The following is a 15,462-nucleotide window of genomic DNA, read 5'->3' as shown; positions in this document are numbered from 1 at the left end:
ATGTTGGCCTCATTATCACCACTCCCCGACCCTGCCCATCCTTGGAGTCTGGCTTCCTGCACCCAGTGAAAACCTTGCCTTCTGGGAGAAAGCAGGAGCTTCCTGGGGACCGGAGGTACGGTGTCAAAGCAGGGCCGATGTTGTGCAGACTGAAGGGAAGGACAGGAGGGGTGGTAGGAACGGCACCTTCCAAGCCGCAGTGCCTCTCTGCGTGGCCATCCCTGCCGCTCACGTCCCCAGGGACCCCACAGCCCTCCCCGTCTTCAGGAAAGCAGGTGGGCCCACAGGGTGGTGTGGGGGGCTCAGAGATCAGATCCCCTCCCCCCGAGAACAGGGAAGAGTAGGGGACATGGAAGGACCCGCTGGCTTTCTGGGGGTGCCTCCCCAGCTTGCACAGGAGGAGGACCAGGGTGGGCGTTGAGTGGTGACTGGCAGCCCCCGCAGGGGGTGTTGGAGGGTCTGAGTTCTCGGGGCACCTGCAGAGCCTGGCGGGGGCCCAGGGCTCCCCGCTCTGTGGCCACGCACACTGGCTGCCCCCTGTCCCAGGCTCCGCTGGCCACTGCTTTATGGGCCCATAAATCGGGACTCCACCGGAGGCAGGCTGCTTCTCATCCATTACTTACTGACGTCCCCTCCGCAGCCATCGAAACCAAATTAATGAATTTCGCCGCTCCCTCTGGCTGGCTTTATCAATAACACCTTAGACCAGGCAATCAGCATTTAGAACCGGGGTGGGATCTGGCGGGTGGGTGGAGGGCTGGTTTCATCCCTGTAGCAGCAAGCACACCCCTCCCTCCTGGAAACAGGCTGCTTGCTCCTGTGCCCACTGGCAGAGCTAGAGAACAAAGCACCTTGTCTCCACCGGCTAACAGATCACCCCCATTGTCGTTAAAAGCCACATTCATCAGGGTGGGGACAAGGAGGTCCCAGAGTGGCTGCATCCATCCTGGGGCTCAGAAAGGACCATTTACTTGGCTGGGAGCCGTTAAGCAGTGCCTCACTGCTTGTGTAACGTATCACTCCACCCACCCTGGACCACCGCCCAGGGGTAGAGGGGAGTGCCTTGTCTCCCCTCCCCGACCAGGTGGGCTTGAGAAAGTCAAAATGACCTTGAGGAGCCTGGTAGAGTCTCCACAAAGGAAGGTGCATCCTGTTGTGTGTGCAAGACACGCACATCCCACAAACTGTTGACAGCATGTCTGCGTGTCCGTGTCCTACAGACACGTGTAACACTGTGTGTGTGTACACTCGTGCTGGTGTACAATGCAGGTAGTGACGGACGGGATGAAAGGTAGATTTTTTTGCCACCCAGAATCTTACAGCAACAGTTCGTTAAGCTCCAGCCTCACTCTCAGCAGGTGGGGGCTCCCTGTGTGACCATCACCCCGGAGGGGGGGCTCTGAGGGCAGAGAGTCTGGGTGGAGCCCCTCGCTACACCCGGGCACTGGTTCCCTGGGGCAGTGGCGGGCAGAACCTGTGAAGCGCCTCACCTGCTCTCTAATTTAAATAATTAGGGGAAACAATTAGTAATTAATTCATTAAATTTAAATAATCAGGGATGAATTCTAGAGAATTTATGTAGACATTCTGCCCTCAAGGGGAGGGGGCCCCTTAGGTATGGGCTTCCCTTCCGAACGTGGGGAACTATCCTCGGTGTTTTGTATTAACCTATAAGGGAAAAGAATCTGAAGAGGGATATGTATCTGTAACTGAACCATTGTGCTGTTCAGCTGTAATTAACACCACCTTGTAAATCACCTACGTGTTGCCGTTGCTGTTGCTGTTAGTCGCTTCAGTTGTGTCCAACTCTTTGCTACCCTATGGACTGCAGCCCTTCAGGCTCCTCTGTCTGTGGGATTCTCCAGGCAAGAATACTGGAGTGGGCTGCCATGCCCTCCTCCAGGGGATCTTCCTGACCCAGGGATTGAACCCTGGTCTCTTGCACTGCAGGCAGATTCTTTACTGTCTGAGCCACCAGTTGGGATATAGCCACCCAACTATACTTCAGTTTAAAAACCTGAAATGCTAGTAAAGGTGCATCAAGATAGGACAGAAAGACATTGCAAAATAAAAAGAAACTCAGAGAGGGCAGTGGCACCCCACTCTAGCACTCTTGCCTGGAAAATCCCTTGGATGGAGGAGCCTGGTGGCCGCAGTCCATGGGGTCGCTAAGAGTCAGACACGACTGAGCGACTTCACTTTCACTTTTCACTTTCATACACTGGAGAAGGAAATGGCAACCCACTCCAGTGTTCTTGCCTGGAGAATCTCAGGGACGGTGGAGCCTCATGGGCTGCCGTCTGTGGGGTCGCACAGAGTCGGACACGACTGAAGCGACTTAGCAGCAGCAAGACAATAACAAGCAACCATAAAGAGGGACTTCACAGCCTGAGACCTGAAGAACAGCACTCGGCCAGCTGATCAGGGTCAGCGTCCACAGCGACAGGCCATGCTGGCAGTATCTACCTTGACACGACGAAATGGGAAGGGCCCTTTACCTGTGGGCTTCCTCCCCCAAACCCGTAACCCAAGTCTAACATTAAAAAAAAAAATCTAACAGTCCCTACTGAGGGACATTTTTTAAAAAGACCTGCCCAGTACTCTTCAGAAATGTCAAGATCGTTAGAAACAAGGAAAGCCCCAGAACCTGTCACTCTCCAGAAGAATGCCCGGAGATGGGACGACTGAACGCAGCCTGATGTCCCACGTCGGGTCCTGGACAGAATACATGCGCGGGAGCGCTCCGCTGCTCAGCTGTGGCTGACTCTTGGCAACCCCAAGGGCTGGAGCCCACCAAGCTCCCCTGTCCATGGGATTCTCCAGGGAAGAACACTGGAGTGGGTTGCCATGCCCCCCTCCAGGGGATCTTCCCAACCCAGGGATCAAACCCACATCTCCTGCATTGGCAGGTGGATGCTTTACCACTGTGCCACCTGGGAAACCCCAGATAGGATAAAAGCATTAGGTAAAAGCCAAGGAGATCTGAATGCAGTGTCGAGTTGTGTTAGTAACAATGCATCAGTGCTGGTTCTTTATTTGTGGCAGATATATAGTACTAATCAAAGGTATTAAGAACAGAGGAAACTGTATTATCCATACAAATTTTCCTGTAAATTTAAAACTGCTACAAAACTTAAAATTTAGAAAAAATGCACTGAAAAATAACAGTGGGTGCTGCAGTGCTGAGTCGGAATCTCAGCTCAGGTGCTTCCTAGCTGGGGTGAGGGGTGGGGGTAACTGAGAAAGTCAACACCCACAGCCATCCATGGACCTCCCAAAGCTCCCACAGGGCAAGCTGGACCAGGTGATAGGGTTCCCTGGCGGCTCAGATGGTAAAGAGTCTGCCTGCAGTGCGGGAGACTGGGGTTTGATCTCTGGGTCGGGAAGATCCCCTGGAGAAGGAAATGGCAACCCACTCCAGTCTTCTTGCCTGGAGAATCCCATGGACAGAGGAGCCTGGCGGGCTACAGTCCATGGGGTCACAGAGAGTCGGACACGACTGAGCAACTAACCCACACAACTGACTGCATGTACGTCACTTCCTGACTGAGAGAGCTAAGAACCGAGTGGCTTTTGACTTTCTGAGTGGGGAATGGATTTGCGTTGAATGGCTGAGACTTGTGGGTTGCTGGTCTGCACAGCAGCTGGTGTGAATTAGTCCAAGCTCACCCACCTGTGAGACCTCTGCTGGGCATTTCATTCTGCATTAAATGGTGGTAAAGACAGGAATGTTCGGTGGCACTCTAGGCTCAGTAAATGATAAGGGTCGTCATCTTCATCACCACCACCATCACCACCATCATCATCCCCATCTTTATCTCCACCATCTTCACCATCATCCCCATCATCATATTCCACCATCTTCATCATCACCAGTCCCTGTCATCACTGTCTTCACTTTCTGAAGAAGATGCAGCCCACGGCCTTTGATCCCAGCGCAGGGAAAGCCTCTCACCTTTCCATTAGCCTCCGAGCAGGGTGGGAGTTCCTGTCTTGGGGGCAGGCCAGGAAGCTGTTGCGAAACTGTTCTTCTTCAGGGACTAGCTGTTCATTTTTGAAATCGTGTCTCACCGATCCTCCGTCAGAGGAAACAAATGTGGCCCGCGCAGGCAGGGTCCCCACAGGATCCAGAGACGTCAGGCAGCACCTGCTCTGCCCTCCCTCTGAGCTCACAGCAGCAAGCAAGCTGTCAGAGTGACGTGACTCCAGAGCCTGCAGGGGCACTGCGTTGTGATGGAAGGAGAGATGGGCCGCTCCCCAAGGTCAGCTTCTGTGATTAAGAGTGGGGAGGCTGCCGGGAAGTTGGGGTGTCCTCACTTAATTATCGGGACCATTTGCTTCTTCTTTCTAGAATGCTTACTGTAACAGTCGCCGTGGTCCTGGGTTCCCTTCTACAAAGGGTTTCGTGCAGCCTGATGCTACAGAGACCAGCGCAGGAGGAAGGCCTCGGGGGGCGCATTCCCTTCTCAGCAGGTAGCTCAGGCAGCCCCCTCCCCTCCAGGGCCACGGTGTCCTCATTTGTGAAATGGGAACACTGCTACGCACGACCAACGACACTGTGAGTGATGTGCCCAAACTCCTGTGTCGGAGTCCTAACCCCCAGCACCCCAGGATGGGGCCTGATTTGCAGACAGGGTCTTTATGGAGTGGGCCAAGGGGACAAGAATTCATTACGGTGGGCCCGGATCCAACATGCCTGGTGTCATTATACACAGAGGCGATTTGATCACAGATGGGCCCACAGGGAGGAGGCTGTGTGAAGACAGAGGCAGAGACCAGGGTGATGTTTCTAGACAACAAGGAATGAGAGATGCCAGCAGACCCCCAGAAGCTGGGAGACATGGGAGGGACCTCCCCCCACCCCGCCCTGTAGCCTCAGGGTGAAAGTGTTAGTGAAACTGTTAGTCACTCAGTCGTGTCCAACTCTTTGTGACCCCATGGATTGCAGCCCACCAGGCTCCTCTGTCCATGGGGATTCTCCAGGCAAGAATACTGGAGTGGGTTGCCTTGCACTCCTCCAGGGGATCTTCCCGACCCAGGGATTGAACCTGGGTCTCCTGCATTGCAGGCAGATTCTTTACACTCTGTGCCACCAGGGAAGCCCAAGGAATGGTGGCGATTACCAGCAGACCCCCAGAAGCTGGGAGAGGCAGGAGGGACCCTCCCCTGGAGCCTCGAGTGAGCAGAGAGCCCTGCCCACACCTTGATTTCAGATTTCTGACCTCAAGACCATGAGAGAAGACACTTCTGCTGCTTACACCACAATCCGTGGTGGTTCTTTACAGCAGCTCCAGGACGTGAACAGAGGATCTTGGCAACAAACAGCCCCTGATGTGCAGGCGAGCAGGCTCCTGTCTCTGCCTCCCCCTCTCCTGCCCCTCCCAGCCCTTCTCCCTTTTCCTCCCCACCATGACTTTTCGTGTGTGCCAGCTGTCCTGCAGGGGCGGGGACCTCGGCCACCGTGACAGATACAGGGCCGTAACGGATGCTCATTCACTGCCTAGCCCTGGCTCCCTCATCCGGACGACGAGCAGATGAGGGGATGTGGGGAGCACGGGTTCGTGTACTTGTGGGCACCCCTTCTCAGGAGGACCTCAGAGAGGGCTCTGTGCATGGTGGCTGGCTCATTCTCAGGGAACTATCAGCTCAGAGACAGGGGAACGGGGCAGGGGCTTCTTGGAGAAGGACATGGCCATCTGTGGTCTCCCCCCAACATGTCAGAGCCCCTCCACGGACAGCTGCCCCTGTCAGGGCAATGAGGATTGGTCCAGTCACTATGAGGATGCTTGGCCGAGTGAGGGCTCTACAAATGGGCCTCCTCGTTTCTGAGCACCCTGCGTTTTCCAGAATGCTCTGACGGACAAGGCTGCGCTCACTCATCGGGTATTTGTCATGTGCCTCCTTTCTGCTAAAGACAAGTTCCCGTGCCAGGGACACAGGAATGAAAAACCCATTGTTCTCACCACTGAAAGGTAACGATCCTCTAAAACAAGTGTTTTTAAGGAGAGCATTGCTGAGCGCCAACTCTGTTTAGCGAGACAAAGCAGAGTTTCACATAATTATCTCTTTTCATCCTCGAGTGAAAGTCGCTCAGTCGTGTCCGACTCTTTGTGACCCCACGGACGTGTATACACAGTCCACGGGATCCTCCAGGCCAGAGTACTGAAGTGGGTAGCCTTTCTCTTCTCCAGGGGATCTCCCCAAACCAGGGATTGAACCCAGGTCCCTCACATTTACACTTGTCAGTGAGGCTCAAAAGCTTGGATCTCCCCACTTTATCCTCGAACCATCAACCAAGGGAAGAGACAGAAAAACCTCCCATCCATGGATGGCAAACAGCCTCAGTCATGAGACTTACCCCACTCCCCTGCCCCCAGTGGACAGAGGATGGTGGAGATTTGAGGCCAGGTCCGCAGCCCCATAGCCGTCCCTGTGCGGGACACCACTGGCCAAGCTCTCAGCAAAGCAGAGATGAAACTTTCCCCATGCCCACCAAGAAGTGCCCTAAGAGCTTTAAGCTAATACCTTATGTGGTTTCTCCGGCAGGTTTCTTTCTACTAAAGCAAAAACACCAACTTGTAGAGGAAGAAAGCAAAGAAGAAACATTATCAAATAAATTAAGCTGACACTTTACCTTTCATAAAGTAATTTCTAACAAGCACCATTTTACTGGTATTAGGATGTTTACATTTTAGCCACATTGTTCCCACTTGCGTTGCTTAGCGATAGTCAAAAGCAACAAGGTGTCTCTGTATTGACAACAGTTTAAAAAACGACCAGACAGTTTTGGATTCAAGAACACTGTCGGCACACCTCAGATAAACAAGCCTGGGTCTGTGCTGATTTCGGGAGAGAGAAGCTTGGTCTGCATAAACTAGAAACTGCAGGACTGAGCTTCTAGCCAAGCTGCGCGTTAGAGGCACTGAACACCCCGTCAGTGGAAGCATGTAAGCAAAGGCAGAGGGCGTCTGCTCTAGGAGCATCCTTCTGGGAGCGGGCAGGGGCTGGTCAGACTCCCTTCCAAACCCTGGGGCTCAGGGAGCATACTTCCCCTGCCGGTCAGCAGTGACGCCCACCCAGTGGGAAGGGAAGAACTCACGCTGCAGAGGAAATAACCCCCAAGGACTTTGCTCCACACGAGGATGGTGAGATCCTCGGGGCCTGTCCCAGTACCTCCTGGACCGCCCGCAGTAGGCTGCTGGCCCTGGACAGGTCACTCGTCCCCTGAGACTCAGCTTTATTGTTGATCAAATGGAAGGATAGAGGCTCCAAGAGGGACAGTTGTCCTTGGTGTTGACTGCGGCATTCGCAGTCCTGGGGGCAGGTGTGCAACGCCACACAGTAACTGTCTACGCAGTCCCTGAGCAGTGGGAGTGAGATGGAGCCCTCACTTCGCGCCTGCCCACGTGGGTCCCCCTGCAGGCCCACCCCTCACGCCTCCATCAGCGCCGAGGAGGCCCAGCCTCCGTTCCTGCTCCTCTAGACCCGGGGTTGTCAGACTGCCGTCTGCTGCATGACTCTTGTCTGTGGCCTGTTTCTGTGCAGCTGCGGAACTAAGAAGCCTTTTTACATTCTTAAAGGGTTTTGAATGGGTTGAATGTGTGTGTATGTGTGTCTGTGTGTACTCAGTCGTGTCTGGCTCTTTGCAACTCCATGGACTGTATCCTGCCAGGGGATTTCCCAGGCAAGAATACAGGAGTGGGTTGCCGTTTCCTCCTCCAAGGGATCTTCCCGACCCAGGGATCAGACCCATGTCTCCTGTGTCTCCTGCACTGGGAGGCAGGATTCTCAACCACTGAGCCACTCAGGAAATTCAGTGGGTTGAACAGGTCCTCCCAGTGCACAGCCTTTCCATAACCTCAGAATGGGACTGTGTTTGGAAATGAGGTTTTCACAGGCATGATGAGTTAAGATGAGGTCATATTGGAGCAACACCACCAGGGAAGCCCTAAGTTGCTTCAGTCGTGTCCAGCTCTTTGTGACCCCACGGACTGTAGCCCTCCAGGCTCCTCTGTCCATGAGATTCTCCAGGCAAGAATACTGGAGTGGGTTGCCATTGCCTTCTCCAGGGGATCTTCTTGATCCAAGGATTGAACCTGTGCCCCTTGCATCTCCTGCATTGGCAGACAGGTTCTTTACCACTAGCAGCACCTGGGAAGCCCACACTGGAGCAGGCTGAGCCCTAAATCCGGTGGCCGTGACCTCTTAGGAGGGGGCGGGCTGAGATGCAGACACGCAGAGGAGGAGAAGCCGTGTATGACAGCAGAGACTGGAGGGCTGCAACCACAAGCCAAGGTTGCTGACGCCACCAGAAGCCAGAAGAGGCGAAGAGGCCTTTCTTCCCAGAGAGTCTGGAGGGCGCATGGCCCTCCAACACCTCAGTTCCAGGCTTTGGCCTCCAGAGCTGTGCAAGAATACATCTCTGTTGTTTTTAAGCCACCCAGTTTGTGGTACTTTGCTACAGCAGCCATGGGAAACATGTACTGGTTATATATTAAAACAATACAATTCAAAACAAAGAGAGTGAGAGAAATATGCAGTGGAGACCATGTGTGCCCCACAAAGCTGTCACTATTCAATCTTTCATAGAAAAAGTTTGCCCGCCTCTGTTCTTGAGTAAAACCAAGCTCGCGATCCGCACCCCAGCCTCAGGGCTCGCTGGCCTCCCAGCCCTATCCTGGGCCATCTCCTCCTCTCTGCCCCCGTTCCTCTGGCCCCAGGGCCTTTGCACAGGCAACTGATCACAGCTGACACACCACTTCCCCAGCACAGCCCTCTCTTATCCGGTGCTCCCAAAGTGGGCCAAGCGCTTTGCTATGTGGTCACAGGGGTAACTCAGTACAAGTGACAGTGAGTGATAAGTTGAAATTGATGGTTAATTGTAATTAATCAGGCCATTATGGAGTCAATGCTTGCTTCTACACTAGGCTGTCAACTCCATGAGGCAGGAACTAAGCCATCAGTACCCACCACAGTGCTCTGGGCAGATTAAGTAAGCCCTTTAGATACAGCTGTGAGAGGGAGGGAAGGAGAGGGGGGAGGGGGGAGGAAGGAGGAGGGAGGGGGAGAAGAAGAAGGAGGGAGGTGGCGGGGGAGAGAGGGAGGGAGTTAGAGAAAGTCGCTCAGTTGTGTCTGACTCTTTGCCACCTCATGGACTATATAGTCCATGGAATTCTCCAGGCCAGAATACTAGAGTGGGTAGCCATTCCCTTCTCCAGGGGATCTTCCCAACCCAGGAATCGGATAGGGGTCTCCTGCACTGCAGCCGGATTCTTTACAAGCTGAGCCACCAGGGAATCCACAGAGAGGGAGAGACATGGAGGAATCTAATTTCAGAAGCTCTGAGTCTCGAAGCTGAAGCTCCAATACTTTGGCCACCTGATGCGAAGAGCTATCTCATTGGAAAAGACTCTGATGCTGGGAAAGATTGAAGGCAGGAGGAGAAGGGGACAACAGAGGATGAAATGGCTGGATGGCATCACCGACTCGGTGAACGTGAGTTTGGGTGGACTCTGGGAGTTGGTGATGGACAGGAAGGCCTGGCGTGCTGCAGTCCACAGGGTCGAAAAGAGTTGGACACGACTGAACGACTGAACAACTACAGCAATGACAACCACAACTGCGGCCTGACCCTGGCGTCCTGCCTGGCTGGAGGCTCACCTGAACCTCGGATTCGAGAGCTACAAGGAGCTCTAGTTCCCAGGTCTTGATGGCTCTGTGGGACTGACTGTATACAAAGTGAAAGTGAAAGTGAAGTCGCTCAGTCGTGTCTGACTCTTTGTGACCCCATAGACTTAGCCTACCAGGCTCCCCTGTCCATGGGATTTTCCAGGCAAGAGTATTGGAGTGGATTGCCATTTCCTTCTCCACCAGATCTTCCTGACCCGGGGATCGAACCCAGGTCTCCTGCATTTTGTAGACAGACGCTTTACCATCTGAGCCACCAGGGAAGTCCCGGACTGTTTACAAGATGGAGCAAATTTGAACCAAGTGACAGGAGGTGCCCACTCTGGTACAGGCTCCCACGGGGCCCCCATTAAAAGAGGAAACATTTACCAGATGCCAGCTGTTGTTTTGGGAGACAGGTTTTAAGCCACCTTGACTTGGGCAAGGAAGGTGGAGGGGATGCAGCTAAAAAACAAACAAAAAAAATTATGCCTGAGGCAATCTGGGAGGACTTCAGGGAGGAAGTGACATTCAACTTGTTCACCGGGTGGGCTGGGAAAAAAAAGCTAGACAAGAAGCAGAGTCTGAGGTCCTGTCCAAGCACCCGCCCCTGCCAGCCATTAACTGCTGTCTTGGAAAACAGCAGCCAAATCCACCTGTCTTCTCCCAGCCACTAACTAGAAGGCCTCGCTTTCATCTTGCTTGGCAAACCTTCCTCTCTCTAATACCAAGGCTGCATTTCTAACCCACTACGAGTCTCTGTTGATAAGGAAACAAGGGTCTGACTCTGAGAGGTGATCAACACGCTCGCAGGGACTCGTGACCAAGAAGACTAACATCCAAAGGGAACTGAGATACTCCCACCCCTTGGCAGCAGGCTTGCGGAAGAGCCAGAAGGAGGCAGCAGCTCGGGGGCCTCGGCCAGCCGCAGGGCTGCACGTGCCCGGCCCTCACTGCTTCCCTCCTCCCTCTGAACCTGGCTGTGCTGGAGAAGCCCCGTGATTCTTGGGGTGCACACTGCACGCCGGGCACTGCCCGGTAGCCTGTACGAGGTGAATTCTTTCCTCCACCCCTCCCAGTGGCTCACAGAATCAGTGCTGGGATCCCCTCTTCAAAAGGGGGCACCAAGCCACCAGCCACCAGGGAGTGGACACGCAGCCTCCGTCTGCCCGATCGCGGGGTCCACCTCCTTTCTTCCCACAACCACCCTCCCTCCAGCCAAATGAATTACCTTTCAGGTGAAGACCAACCCATCACTCTCCCCTCCCCCCCACCCCCACCCTCAGCTGCTACGTTCTTCATGGCTCCTTGGCCAGAGGAGTAAATAAAGACGACCAGATCCAGAAAGTCTGCCTGGAGCTCCCCGGTCCTGGCCGTCCAGACAGGGATGAGTGAAACAGGACAAACAGATCAATAAAGGTAATTACGAGCCCTTTCGGTGGGCTCGGCCACCAGCATTTTTCCTGCAGTTCTCAGCTGCTAGGATGGGAGCATTTGTCAGACCATCACACGTCCCTGGAATCCCGGCCAGCCTAGTCCTGCTGGCCTGTCACCAGCATACATCGAAAGGATAGGCAGCCCCGCGCCTGCTTCCTAACCAGAAGGGCTGGGAACGAACTCCAGCTCAGCAGCATCTGCGGTGCAGCCACGGGTCGCATCTCCTAATCTCAGGTGATGGCGGGTGTAGACGTTTGCCAAGGTTACTTGGTACCAGCCGCTGGGCTAAGCGCTTGTGGGGGCAGCTCGCTCCTCTCCTACAACCACCAGGGGAGGGCACCGCTGTCAGCCCCATTTTACAGATGAGGAGACTGAGGCACAGAGAGGATGGGAACTCCTCCGAGATGGCACTGTGGGTTCCAACCCAGGCCCTTCGTCCTGGGCCTTCCCCGTGCCATCCTCGGGCCTCTGCCTGTTAGAGACTGCCCGTCCCCCCACCCCCGGGTGTTCCCTGGGCTCTAGAGTCCCCTGGGCACGCCCTGCCCTCTGTCAGTCATGACAGTGGCTCAGGGCATCCACCAGGCTGGTGGCAACTTAATTCCACTTCAATCCAGCTTTGCAGAGCTGGACTGGGCACTAGACCATCTCACCGGAGTCAGAGATGGACGAGGCCTGGCTAGGTCCGTGCAGAGCTCACAGTGGCTGCAGAGGGGCTCAGAGGACACTGGTGGGTGCAGGGACCACCAGCCTTCATGGAGGAGGGGTCTGCAGGCTGGCCTTTGAGGGCCGAGCAGAGTTCAGCAGGGAGGAAGGGAGAGTGAGGGCAGAGAGCCCCAGAGACCCACCTTCCCGCCCGGCTGCTGGGACAGCAAGGCATAGAGGAGAGATGGTTCTGAACATGCAGAATCCAGGAAAACTGGCACCAAGGTCAGGGGAGGAGTGAGCGTTGGCTGATCAAAGGGTGAGGGCAGGGCAGGGCAGAGGAGGACAGAGGAGAACCCTGAGGTTGAGTCCTGCGGGGGCTGGAGGAGGTCAGCCTGGAATTTCGGGGATGGGCTGTGGCGGGGGGTGATGAGCTATGTGTGGGGCCAGCGGACTCCCCTCTGGAGTCTGTGAGCCAGTCCCAGAGCTGCCCGGCCAGTCAGTTCAGTTGCTCAGTCATGTCCGACTCTTTGCGACCCCATGGGCTGCAGCACGCCAGGCCTCCCTATCCATCACCAGCTCCTGGAGTCCACCCAAACTCATGTCCATACAGCTGGTGATGCCATCCAGCCATCTCATCCTCTGTCGTCCCCTTCTCCTCCCATCTTCAATCTCTCCCAGCATCAGGGTCTTTTCAAATGAGTCAGCTCTTCGCATTAGGTGGCCAAAGTATTGGAGTTTCAGCTTCAGCATCAGTCCTTCCAATGAATATTCAGGACTGGTTTCCTTTAGGATGGACTGGTTGGATCTCCTTGCAGTCCAAGGGACTCTCAAGACTCTTCTCCAACATCACAGTCCAAAAGCATCAGTTCTTTATGGTCCATCTCTCACATCCATACATGACTACTGAAGAAACCATAGTCTTGAGTAGACAGACCTTTGTTGGCAAAGTAATGTCTCTGCTTTTTAATATGCTGTCTAGGTTGGTTATAACTTTCCTTCCAAGGAGTAAGTGTCTTTTAATTTCGTGGTTGCAGTCATCATCTGCAGTGATTTTGGAGCCCAAGAAAATAAGTCTGTCACTGTTTCTATAGTTTCCCCAACTATTTGCCGTGAAGTGACGGGACCAGATGCCAAGATCTTAGTTTTCTGAATCTTGAGCTTTAAGCCAACTTTTTCACTCTCCTCTTTCACTTTCATCAAGAGGCTCTTTAGTTCCTCTTCACTTTCTGCCATAAGAGTGCTGCCTGGGGAAGATGCCAAATGTCCCTGCAGACCCTGTGGCAGGCAGGTGGGGCCACACTCACAGGAGCTCATGCCCAAGTCGTGCTGCCAAATGCCCAAGGCCACGGCCCAGCTCAGGGAGCTGGATACCCCTGCAACTCTGCTCTGAGAGCTGGGTTCTTTCCCGTCGCCTGGGAGAGGGGTCCCCTCTCTGCGAGCGGCCGGTTCATCTGATTTCCCTCAGTCTGAAGTTCTAGCTGCAGGCTTGTGCCCAGGGCCACTTGGCGACCTTTGGAGACATGTTCAGCCAGCACCCAGGGCAGCGGCACTGCTAGCATCTAGTGGGTAGAGCCCAAGAATGCTCCTAAGCACCTCGCAGCGCACAGGATGGCGCCCCGCCCACATCACAGAACCACCAGCCCCGTGTCAACAGTGCCAAGGCTGAGAGAGCCAGTCCAAGAAAATGTCTCCAAAAGGGCTTGTTTATCCCTCCGGCTCCTGATTAAGCATCTCTGGTCACCTTGGCCGGCCGGGGAGGGCGTGTTCCAGCAGCCCAAAGCAGTCAGGTGGGGGTGGGGGCTGTGGTCAGGTGCCGGGGCCCCTCCTTCCTCCACACCCGCCATCTGCTCTGCTGCTGCAGGAAACCAGAGGCTTTTCCAGGGACCCATCTGGCTGGACCCCCGCTCCATTGCTTATCTTCCCTGGGTCTGTAAGCAAGTCATCTGCCTCCCTGAGCCTCTATTTCCTTGTCTGGTTGTAGAATGAAATGTGCTAATGATACAAAGGCTTAGAATGTGGCCAACGGGAGCTGCAAGGCCATGCTCAACATTCCCCAAGCCAGGCCTCAACATTAGGTGCACTGTGACCTTCCAGATGTTCAAGCTGGATTTAGAAAAGGCAGAGGAACCAGAGATCAAATCACCAACATGTGTTGGATCATCAAAAAAGCGAGAGAGTTCCAGAAAAAACATCTACTTCTGCTTTATTGACTATGCCAACGCCTTTGACTGTGTGAATCACAACAAACTGAAAAATTCTTCAAGAGACAGGAATGCCAGACCACCTGATTTGCCGCCTGAGAAATCTGTATGCAGGTCAAGAAGCAACAGTTACAACTGGACATGGAACAACAGACTGGTTCCAAATCGGGAAAGGAGCATGTCAAGGCTGTATATTGTCACCCTGCTTATTTAACTTCTATGCAGAGTACATCATGAGAAACACTGGGCTGGAGGAAGCACAAGCTGGAATCAAGATTGCTGGGAGAAATATCAATAACCTCAGATATGCAGATGACACCACCCTTATGGAAGAAAGTGAAGAGGAAGTAAAGAGCCTCTTGATGAAAGTGAAAGAGGAGAGTGAAAAAGTTGGCTTAAAGCTCAAGATTCAGAAAACAAAGATCATGGCATCTGGTCCCGTCACTTCATGGCAAATAGATGGGGAAACAGTGGAAACAGTGTCAGACTTCATTTTGAGGGGCTCTCAAATCACTGCAGGTGGTGACTGCAGCCATTGAATTAAAAAACGCTTGCTCCTTGGAAGAAAAGCTATGACCAACCTAGATAGCATATTCAAAAGCAGAGACATTACTTTGCCAACAAAGGTCCATCTAGTCAAAGCTATGGTTTTTCCAGTAGTCATGTATGGATGTGAGAGATGGACCATAAAGAAAGCTGAGCACCAAAGAACTGATGCTTTTGAACTGTGGTGTTGGAGAAGACTCTTAAGAGTCCCTTGGACGGCAAGGAGATCCAACCAGTCCATCCTAAAGGAAATCAGTCCTGAACATACATTGGAAGGACTGATGCTGAAGCTGAAACTCCAATACTTTGGCCACCTGATGCAAAGAGCTGACTCATTGGAAAAGACCCTGATGCTGGGAGACATTGAAGGCGGGAGGAGAGGGAACAACACAGGATGAGATGGTTGGATGGCATCACTGACACGATGGATGTGAGTTTGTATAAGCTCCAGGAGCTGGTGATGGACAGGGAGGCCTGGCCTGCTGCAGTCATGGGGTCACAGAGTTGGACAGAACTGAGCAACTGAACTGAACTGAACCAAATGGGAGCTACTCTTTATCCAACACCAGGCACTGCACTTCCAGCTCCAGTCCTTCCCCAAACAAGGCATCACCGGGACTGGCAAGGGGAGGGGCGGCACCACATAGACCAGGGCTCGGCGCCCACTACCACTTCCTCCAGAGGGGCCCCAGGACCCCTGTGCTTTTCCCAGAGGCATCTGCAGAGCAAGGGGCTTTGAATGGCTCATCCATAGGAGGACAGACCCTTTCTAAACGTGCTTGGCGTGGGAAAAGCACTCGGTAAATATTCATTGGGTGAACAAATGATTATCATTATGATAATAGAATCTAGCCCAGAGCAGTTAATCCAATTCTCAGGCTTCATGCTTGGCTATTAATCTCTATCTACTTAATCAGTGTGATGAAGAGTCCTCGCATTGCCAGGACTCTCTACAGTCTGTAAAGCA

General features: G+C 53.7%; 1 protein-coding gene and 1 long non-coding RNA gene across 2 annotated transcripts in view; one reads left to right on the top strand and one right to left on the bottom strand.

Moving 5' to 3' along the window:
- Positions 1–15,462, bottom strand: part of SORCS2 (sortilin related VPS10 domain containing receptor 2) — a gene marked incomplete in the record, with an annotated part of 482,914 nt that overhangs the window by 142,333 nt on the left and 325,119 nt on the right.
- On the top strand, positions 88–4,849 carry LOC102176030. The gene is made up of 3 exons (XR_310101.1): positions 88–115; positions 4,086–4,262; positions 4,352–4,849. It is a non-coding gene; the product is annotated as an uncharacterized LOC102176030 (long non-coding RNA).

This window comes from Capra hircus, chromosome 6 (assembly GCF_001704415.2).
Source record: "Capra hircus breed San Clemente chromosome 6, ASM170441v1, whole genome shotgun sequence".
Classification (NCBI taxonomy): domain Eukaryota; kingdom Metazoa; phylum Chordata; class Mammalia; order Artiodactyla; family Bovidae; genus Capra; species Capra hircus.
This window is presented reverse-complemented; position numbering and strand designations above follow the sequence as displayed.